General features: G+C 43.2%; 1 long non-coding RNA gene across 2 annotated transcripts; it reads left to right on the top strand.

Moving 5' to 3' along the window:
* The first annotated feature begins 238 nt into the window (after positions 1-238).
* On the top strand, positions 239-7,460 carry LOC306815615. Of its 2 annotated transcripts, none has more exons than XR_013777426.1 (3): positions 239-472; positions 2,033-2,123; positions 7,335-7,460. It is a non-coding gene; the product is annotated as an uncharacterized lncRNA (long non-coding RNA). The 2 variants fall into 2 exon arrangements; XR_013777427.1 differs by lacking the exon at positions 7,335-7,460 and adding an exon at positions 3,363-3,580.
* The last annotated feature ends 1,213 nt before the right edge of the window (positions 7,461-8,673 follow it).

Below are 8,673 nucleotides of genomic sequence, written 5' to 3' on the forward strand. Positions count from 1 at the left end.
GCTGGTAGGGTAGAGGGTGCCCTTGCAACATGCTCCACGTAGTGCCAGTCAGGGATTGGGCTTTGTTACAGAATCAGAGAATATTCTGACCTCACAGTGATCCACAAGGATATGCAAGTTCAGCTCTGTCTCAAAGAATTCCATCATAATTTTAAATCAACTTGCTTGCCTTCTCCCAAATTCCCCTTATGACATTTCTTTTTCTGTTTTCGTTTCCTTTGGAAAACAAGTAGACATCATAAGAGCCCAACCAAACATTTCACATTGTGCACCTGAGAAGAAGAAAACAGCCATGAAGCCAGCAGAGAGTGAAGAGAGTCCTTGCACTGCTGTTTATCGCCGACCCTACAGGGACAGGGTGATTCATTTGCTTGCTCTGAGGACGTACAAGAAGCCAGAGTTACTTGCCCGCTTGCAGAGAGATGGAGTCATGCAAAAGGACAAGGGAACCCTTGGCAAGATCCTCCAGCAGGTGAGATTGTGCAGTTTGGCTCCAGCAATTTTCTTCTGCCACGTTGTTCTTTTATCCTTAATTTTTACTTGTTCCTCCACTGTTTAAATAAGAAACTTTCCTTTTAAAATATTTCCTGTTCAACATGGCTGTTGTTGAATTATGCAAACATTCATAGATCATCAGAATATTTCCTCTTTTGCTATGAGCAACGTCCGGGGGGGATAATTCAGATGGACACAGTTTTGGATGCACAGAGTTGCTTCTTAAATGGATTCACATACTTGCTTCCCTTTCCAACACAATCTTAGTTCTGGTTTTAAGACATGAATTCTTGATTCTGGGTATATTTGTTACTTTGCATTTTTTATAACGAGAGACAGACATCAACAGAGACCACCAGAGCAATATCAGTGTTTATTATGTTTTCAAAGAAAGAAAAAGGGCAGATTTTGAGAGATGATGGTGGTGTGTTGTTGAGTTATTTAATGTGTTATAGCGATCAAATTGATGGAGATTTTCCTGTCTCCATCTCAGCAGGAACTCTCAGCAGTGTCAGGTGATGTAGTCTAAACCAGCACACTTCATATCAGTGGTCTTGAGGTTTTACTACCTCATTTTACCTTTTTGAGTAGATTTTGTATTTGTCTTGAGAAAGATATGAACCTCATTTACTGTCAAAGGAATAGAACAAGACAAGAGCACGACTTTCTCATAGAAGGACTCTGCAGGAATGAACCCTGGCTCTGCCACATGAAGAGGGAGGGACACTGGGCCTGACCAGCTCTGCTTACACATTGTGGCACTAAATGTTGTTTTGAAAGGAACACTTATGAAATATGAATACTCACTTGTTTCCAATCAGTGATACTTTGATTCAGCTTAAAACTCATGTGATAGAGGAATAAATCCTCTCTGTGTCAAAGGATATTGTTCAGTTCCAGTTGGGTGAACACAAAGAGGTGTTCAGAACTAGCTGGATTTCTGTAGTTTGCATTTAGCAACCATAATAAAGGTTTGTTTTCTGAAATGTCTGCCTGTAGGTAGCCAACCTGAATCTAAAGGATAATTCCTTCAGTCTGAAGGAACATCTGTTTCAGACCCTTCAGACTGATTGGCCTGGCTACACTGAAATGGATAGGGAGAAGTTGAAGGTGATACTTGCTAGGTAAGTTCAGTCTTTAGAGGAAGGAGAAGAGACTCTTCAGAACAAACACCCTGGGAGATGAAGCCTCACTTGTTAGAATATGCTGAGTCAGCAGCAACCCATCAGGGTCCTGCAGTCCAACTCCCTGGCCCTGCACAGGACACCACAAGAATCACACCCTGTGCCCAAGACTGTTGTCCAAATGCTTCTTGAGCTCCTGCTACAGTGACCAGGGGCCACGAGAGCCTGTTCCAGAGCTTGGGCGCTCTCTGGGGCAAGAATGTTTTCCTGATATCCAGCCTAAAGCTCCCTCAAATCAGCTTCATGCTGTTTCCTTGGCTCCTGACACTGAATGTCTGTATAACCTGAAACAAAAGAACTATGACTGTTGATATTGAGGCCTTGGAACATGAAATGTTTCACCACCCTCACAGCAAATCAACTCCATCTCAGAACCCCACCAGCACCAGGCAAGCACCATCTCCAGGACCTTCTGAGACACATGCTCCAGCAAGACCTGCTCAGGTATTTGGTGCATTTTTAACATTCTCTATTGTGTATTAAGGTTTGGCCCTCTGCTGATGGTGTAAAAGCTGTGATGTGACCAGGCCAAAGCATGTTGTGCCTCAGGCATTCTGACTGCTTTGGCAGGAAGGTTGTGATCAGAAGAGAGGATCCTGCAGGGGTGCAGCAGCACTGTCCTGAGCCAACTTCCTGCTCTGCCTGGAGATCTGAGCTCAGTCCCCACTCTCAACTCATTCCCTGCAGAACGGCTCAAAGGGCTGGCTCTGCATGCATGACAAAACTGGGACAAAAGACTACTGTACATAAGAGGCTGCTGTACATAAAAGGGTGGGGCAGATGGGGCCCTCTGGCTTCCTTTTCCCTCTCTCTTGCTTTCATTCTCATTGTTTACTCCAGATCTACACTATCCATGTGAAATGACAGGTTCTAGAGAAGTGTGATATTCCCTCACTCCCTTCTCTGCCTTAATTTCTCTCCTCCTTTGCCCTGCCTGGGAACAGCATGGCTGTCCTGTTCTACTCCATCCTCAGTCCTGGATTTTGCTGTGGGAGTGAGGAGCTTGTGCCCGTGTGCTGTGCCATGTGAGCCAGCACCTTTGAGAAGGTCCTTGGGAGGAGCTGAGAGATGGAAGTGAACTGAAGAAAATGGAAGAGCTCATAAGTCACCACTTGTGAAAGTCTCTTGTATAAAGTAAAGAATATTTTAGCCATCAGCTTTTGAGTTTAAAGAGTGGAGTGGCTGCTGGAGTGAAGGCAACTGCACCTAAAAGCACAAGATTATCCTGACATGTGACTGATGTCTTTTTTCATCATCCTGATGAGAATTCACAACCAACCAGCACACCCTGTACTCCTGGGTTGTGTCAGTGATGCACTGATCTTGTCTTTAACAGGGAGACAGCTAAAACAGACTCTTTAGTAAATCATATGTGTATGTGTGACAGCAAGAGCTGTGTACAAGCATGAATTGGGAGCTAGAAAAAAACAACTGGACCTCCCCATTTTGGGGAAGCCTTAGATAGAGCTGCTGAAGGGAGTGTCTTTCTACCAAAGCCTTTTAGCTACAAACTTGAATTCTTGATGAGAAAGTAGGAATGACATAGAACATGCATGATCTTTTTATTTAAGGAAAATTTGTTTTTAACCATTGGCACTTCAGAAATGCTCCTTTTTTACAAATGGGAGCAAATCCTGATCCTGATGATAGATTAATGAATTAATTAATTTGTTATTGATGCAGAAACGGCCTCTGGCTTCTGACTTCACCAGTCCTGTGCTGAGCAAGAAGAGGCGAATTGGTCACCAGCAGTTCACCAGTCACGTCCAGCCAGCAGCTGGAGGTCTCTCTTCCTCCTGGGTGCTGCCTTCCACAGCCCTTTGTAATCAGAACATGTCTCCAAGGGTTGGCTCCATTTCCCCCTGCACCCATGAGGTGCACCAGAACAACAAGTTCCAGAGTTCTAGAGTCCCAGAGCCTGCCATGGAGCAGATGGAGATCTCCAATTCAAACGGAGAGAAAAATGAATTGGGAAGGCTGAAGCAGTCACATCCTTTGGATTTTGATGAAGGTATTAATATGCTGCTTTTCCTAACTCCTCCCTGGAGAACTGTGGTGTAAAGATTTGGTTATTCAGACAGCCTCTGCCTGAATTAGGCAACAAGTGAGATCCTTTTCAATTGTACAGATGTTATTAACAGTAAATGCAACCCAGAGAGATAGAAAGGAATAAGAGAGGAGAGGTGGGGTGTAGAGAAGAGAGAAACATTAGGTATGAAAACATCACCACCACATGGATTCTCTGTGGTACAGCCAGTCCATCTTCACCCTTGGTCTTGTCAGTGGTGGGGGTCCCCAAATGGCTCTGGAGGTACCACCTTTATACTGCCCAAGATTTGAGTACCCACAGGTACAGATGGTCACAGCTGCTCTTAGATCTCGGGCTGGAAGGGATGCAAGTGTCTTTTCCTTACACACAGTCTCTACAGCAAGAAAAAGATTCTTGCTTGAGTCTAAAAACACATGAGCATTGTTCTTCAGGAGCCACAAAATTCAGAGCAGCTGGTGAAGGAAAAATCTGGACTGTGTTTCAAGTTGGGGCTTAGGCTGCAGCTTTTGTGCTGACTGAGCCATGAGAGCAAAGGCACTTTTGGAAATGAAATGCTCACAGCAAAGATGTTCTTACAGGTTGTATTGAACATACTGTGACTCTCCTGCTGACAAGAGTGCAGAAAATTTTCATCCAAACTTTGTTTCATGGGAACTTTGGGCCTCTGGAATGGACAAGGAAGTGGCCATAAAAACATGGCATGAGAAGAACTCCAGCTTTTTTCTCTATTTCTTTTTAGAACCTCCATGTTCATCACTCTCTCTCCCCCTCTGTCTATCTCAAGCTGTTGTCTTTTGTGAAACTGCATCTGCTGCTGCATGACTGGAATGGCTGTAGAGATGCCACCTCATGCATTCAAAACAGAAAAGCTGAGCTGGGCTTTACACCATGGTAGTGCAGTAGAGAAAAGTGGCCATGCCTTCTTTCTACAGCCCAGAACTGGCCACTGGAGAGAAAATTCTGTGTGCCCCATTATTGATTTTTGGAGCTTTTTTCAGAGTAATTTACTGTGAGAACAAAGCTCTGAAGGACTTTTACAAGACCATCCAGTGGGTATTTTTTGGCTTTTGAAAGATCTCCTGATGAAGAGTGTCAAAATTCTGCTTTTCTGCAGGAGAAGGAAAACAAACTTCCATTGTCTCCACATGCTCTGCCACAAACACCCAAGCAGACTACTTGAGGTGAGTGAAAGAGCAGTTGAGCCTTGCCACTCGCAGTGGGTGCCCTGTGAAGCTCTTCCCAGTTTTGAAAGGATGATGTTGAGAAGGTTTTGCTGGCCCTGCACGGCTAAGAGCTGAAATGAACACCGAGGTGGGTTCAGGCTGGGCTGGCCCTCCCTTCCTGCAGTGCAGTTGCTCAGGGTCAGCTGCAGCAGTGGTGCTGCATCCCCCCCTTGTATTTGCAGTGCAGGAGGGGAGGCAGAACTGTGTGTGTGTGGTATCAAACACTGGAATGGCTGCCAGCTGCTGTCAGAGCAGTGATGTTGGCAAGGGCACCCAGGCCTCCTGCAGCCCTGGGGCTCTGGGGCAGCTGTGCCCTTTGGAGCAGGCACTGCAGGGCCCTGGGTCACATTGGATACAGCCAGGGATGCTCCGTGGGAAGGCTGAGGGCAAGGTGGTCCTGCAGGGGAGCAGCTGAGTGAGGCCTGTGCAAGGACTCTTGCCAGGAAATGTCACTGGGCAGAACCCAGAAGTCCAGGCTATTTCTTCTCTAGTACCTCCCCAGATGTTGAAAGACATCTGTGGATTTCAGAACACACCAGCACAGCAGTCAGGTGCATCTGGCCTGGGATGCATCCCTGGCACAAGCTGCTCTCTGTCCTGGTACTGAATTTCAACTTGTTAATGTTTTAATGCTTGTAGCAATTAATCTCAGGGTGTTTACAAGGATTTTTTCCCGTGTGAGGGAGTTTTTGTCATTCAAAAGAAGCTGGTGTCATTCCAAAGGCCAGGAGGAGCAGAAGCATTGGTGTGTCAGTGTTGGGAAGTGGTGTCTGTTATTCTCATTGACACTTCTTCTTGGATTTGTATCACGAGCTTGGTAAACCTTACTCATTTTTATTTGAATGAGAAGGGAATGAAGAAAATTTTTCACCCATCAGATGCTTCAGGCATTAATGAGTTTTACCCTCGTTAGGAGCTGATGTGGTTTGCGTTTTTGTAGTTGCACTTTCAGACTTATACAGAGTTTGTTTTTAATGGCTGCATTACAAGCACCTCATTTCAAGGCTCAGTTTTGTAAATGCTGTCCACTAGAAGAATCAAATATTATCATGAACTCTGCTTTGCTGTTAGACAGGCAGACATCAATGGAGCTCATAAGTTCAACTCTGTGTAACCAGAACCATAAATTCAGTTCCTGCCAAAAATGTATTTCAGATGGGTTCTCAAAAGTAAATGTATATTTAAAAGTTTTTCCTATAGAGAAAGATAATATAGCTTAGCAATGTTTATTCTCTTCCTGAAGTTGTGGTCTTTGTTGGTCATTTGATATTTGAAAGAAGTGCCAATATTTTCTAAATGTGCTTCACTTGCTAATGAAGGAAACCTCTACAATATAAACTATTAGTAACTAAGTGTCATAGAAATGTGGCAGATTTCTGGAGTGACCTGACTACATCCTCTTAAAGCAAAGAACTTGCCTGTAGAAACAGTCAGTCCCAGAGCAACTAACTCGAACCTTGGGAGTCTCTGTTTGACATTTGCCACGTGGTTGCTGCAAAACGACACATGTGCTTTATGGAATAGGAACACATTAGAATGTTCTCTTAGAGTTCACTCACAGAAAAATGATCTATTTTTTCCTTTAGAAAATACAGTGCCATAGTCTCCTTGGAGCAACGCCAGCACTACAAGGATGACTTCAATGCAGAGTATGAGGAATACAGGAATTTACATTTTCAGATTGATAAGATCAACAAAGATTTTACACAGTTTTATGAGCAATGGAAGAGTCTGATTCCAGGGTCTGAAGCCTATCAGGTAAAGAAAGATAAAACTGTGAGGAGTGTGTTTCATCCCAGCAATGTTTTGGATTCCCTGGAGCTGCTCAGTGAGACAAAGGGAAACTGCAGCATTGGCATATGTGCTCAGACACTGCTTGGGCTGGGTCTGATTTTTGTGAGACCCTGCCCAAAACACCCTGTTTGAGCTGTCTGTGAACAAAGAGTAAGGTGAGGTGTGTCCCAAGCAGAGTCTTGGAGCATGTGCTCCTTCTGTTCCCTATTGAGAGGCTTAATTGCAGATCTTGGGGGATGCTGGAGCTGGGGATTGGTTTTTGCCAAGCTCCCAGAAGAGTGGTGGCTCACAGGGAAGAAAATCTCTACAGTCAAACTGAGGGCTCTTTTAGTGTTTTGCATAGGTTTGCATTTTATGGTTGGAGTGAAACGTTCTTCTTTTTTTTTTTTTTTTACTTTTTGAAGATGCTGCTTCATCGAATCCTGACAGATTATCAGCAGTTACAGCAGGTATGTGTGGCACCAGACCTGCAGGGCCATGGTTACTGCTGAGTGTGGCTCAAGGCTTTTTTAAAGCAAAGGACATCAGATTCTAAACTCTGCAGAAATGTTTGCATGCCCTAATTTTCTTTTGCTTTCTCCTTCACAGGGTAGCCCCAGCTACTCTGAAATGAAGAGCAGGTGCCAGTACCTCCACAAAAAGCTGTCCCATATTCAGAGCCGAATATCTGAATTTGACAAGCAATAAGTGGAGTCCTGGCACCACACATCTGCTTCAGCCATAAAAACCAGTGACATCTGGATTTTTCTTTCAAATTTGAGATTAGGCTTTTAGGATTATATAGGTTAATATAGAACTGTAGTTTACATTGGAACTGAGCAGTTGATTATTTGTTGAAAATGTAGGATTAGATGGAAGAAGTATAGGAAGTTTTAGAAGTAGAAAGAAGTTAGTATTGAACTTGAAAAATAAAGAAATTTCACTGTTGATAACTCCTTTGCTCATTGGGACTTGTATGGTATTTAGAGAGGCTTTCATCTGGTCCATTCTTTTCTTCAAGCCTCTTGGTTTATCCTTTGAATTAAAATATTTCAGTACGAGGTGGAAGCCCAGTACCTCTAATATGAAATTGTGCACATTTGAAGCAAGTATTGTGGCAAAATTAAAATTTTTATGATAATAATTATAGGTGTGTTTTTTGAACTTCATATGAATTTAAACAGTTTGCATTAGGCAGAAGAGGCATTATTAAATTTGTGACAATATTCAGGTGTGAAAATACAGAAATCCTTGAATACTTTCACAGCCCACACATCTCCACCAGGTTCTGCAGAATGGCATCAAATAATGCACAGGTATGGAGACAATGGACTGGTGCTGCACTTATTTGTCAGTGGGCAGAGCTGTGGGAGGCAGGAATTCAAGGTGATTTCAGAACAGGATGAAGAAAGGGAAAGACAATTTCCATCTGGAGATAGAGTGGCACTGCTCTACTGACCCAGGCAGAACAGGGCACAAGTTTCAAATCAATAGGAAAAAAGAGTTTTCTGGATGAAAACCATGCTATCTAAGCATTAGTGGTTCTTTCCACAGCACATAGGTTTAGAGCATGACTGTACATGAGATGCAATATTCCTGTAAAGGGTTAGAAAAAAGTCATTATCTATGATTATTTCCCAAATATACCCATGAATGAATTAAAAAACTCCACACCTACTATATCATTAAGCGGATACTCTGTAGATTCCACATTAACACTGGCATAATTATGTAGGAGACTGCCAAGGTTTAAAGATTTTTATTCTCCTTTTCTTCTTCAAAACCTCCAAAACATGAAGAAATTCACTTTTTAAACTTCAGCCTGCTGTGTGCTGAAGCAAGCCATTATTTGCTTACTCATCATCATCTTTTCCCTGTCTGTTAAAGTCACTGATGCATTAATTGTTCATTCAAATTGAAACAGTTCATGAAGAATCTGACAAAATTA

Source organism: Erithacus rubecula, assembly GCF_903797595.1.
Source record: "Erithacus rubecula genome assembly, contig: scaffold_171_arrow_ctg1, whole genome shotgun sequence".
NCBI classification, from domain to species: domain Eukaryota; kingdom Metazoa; phylum Chordata; class Aves; order Passeriformes; family Muscicapidae; genus Erithacus; species Erithacus rubecula.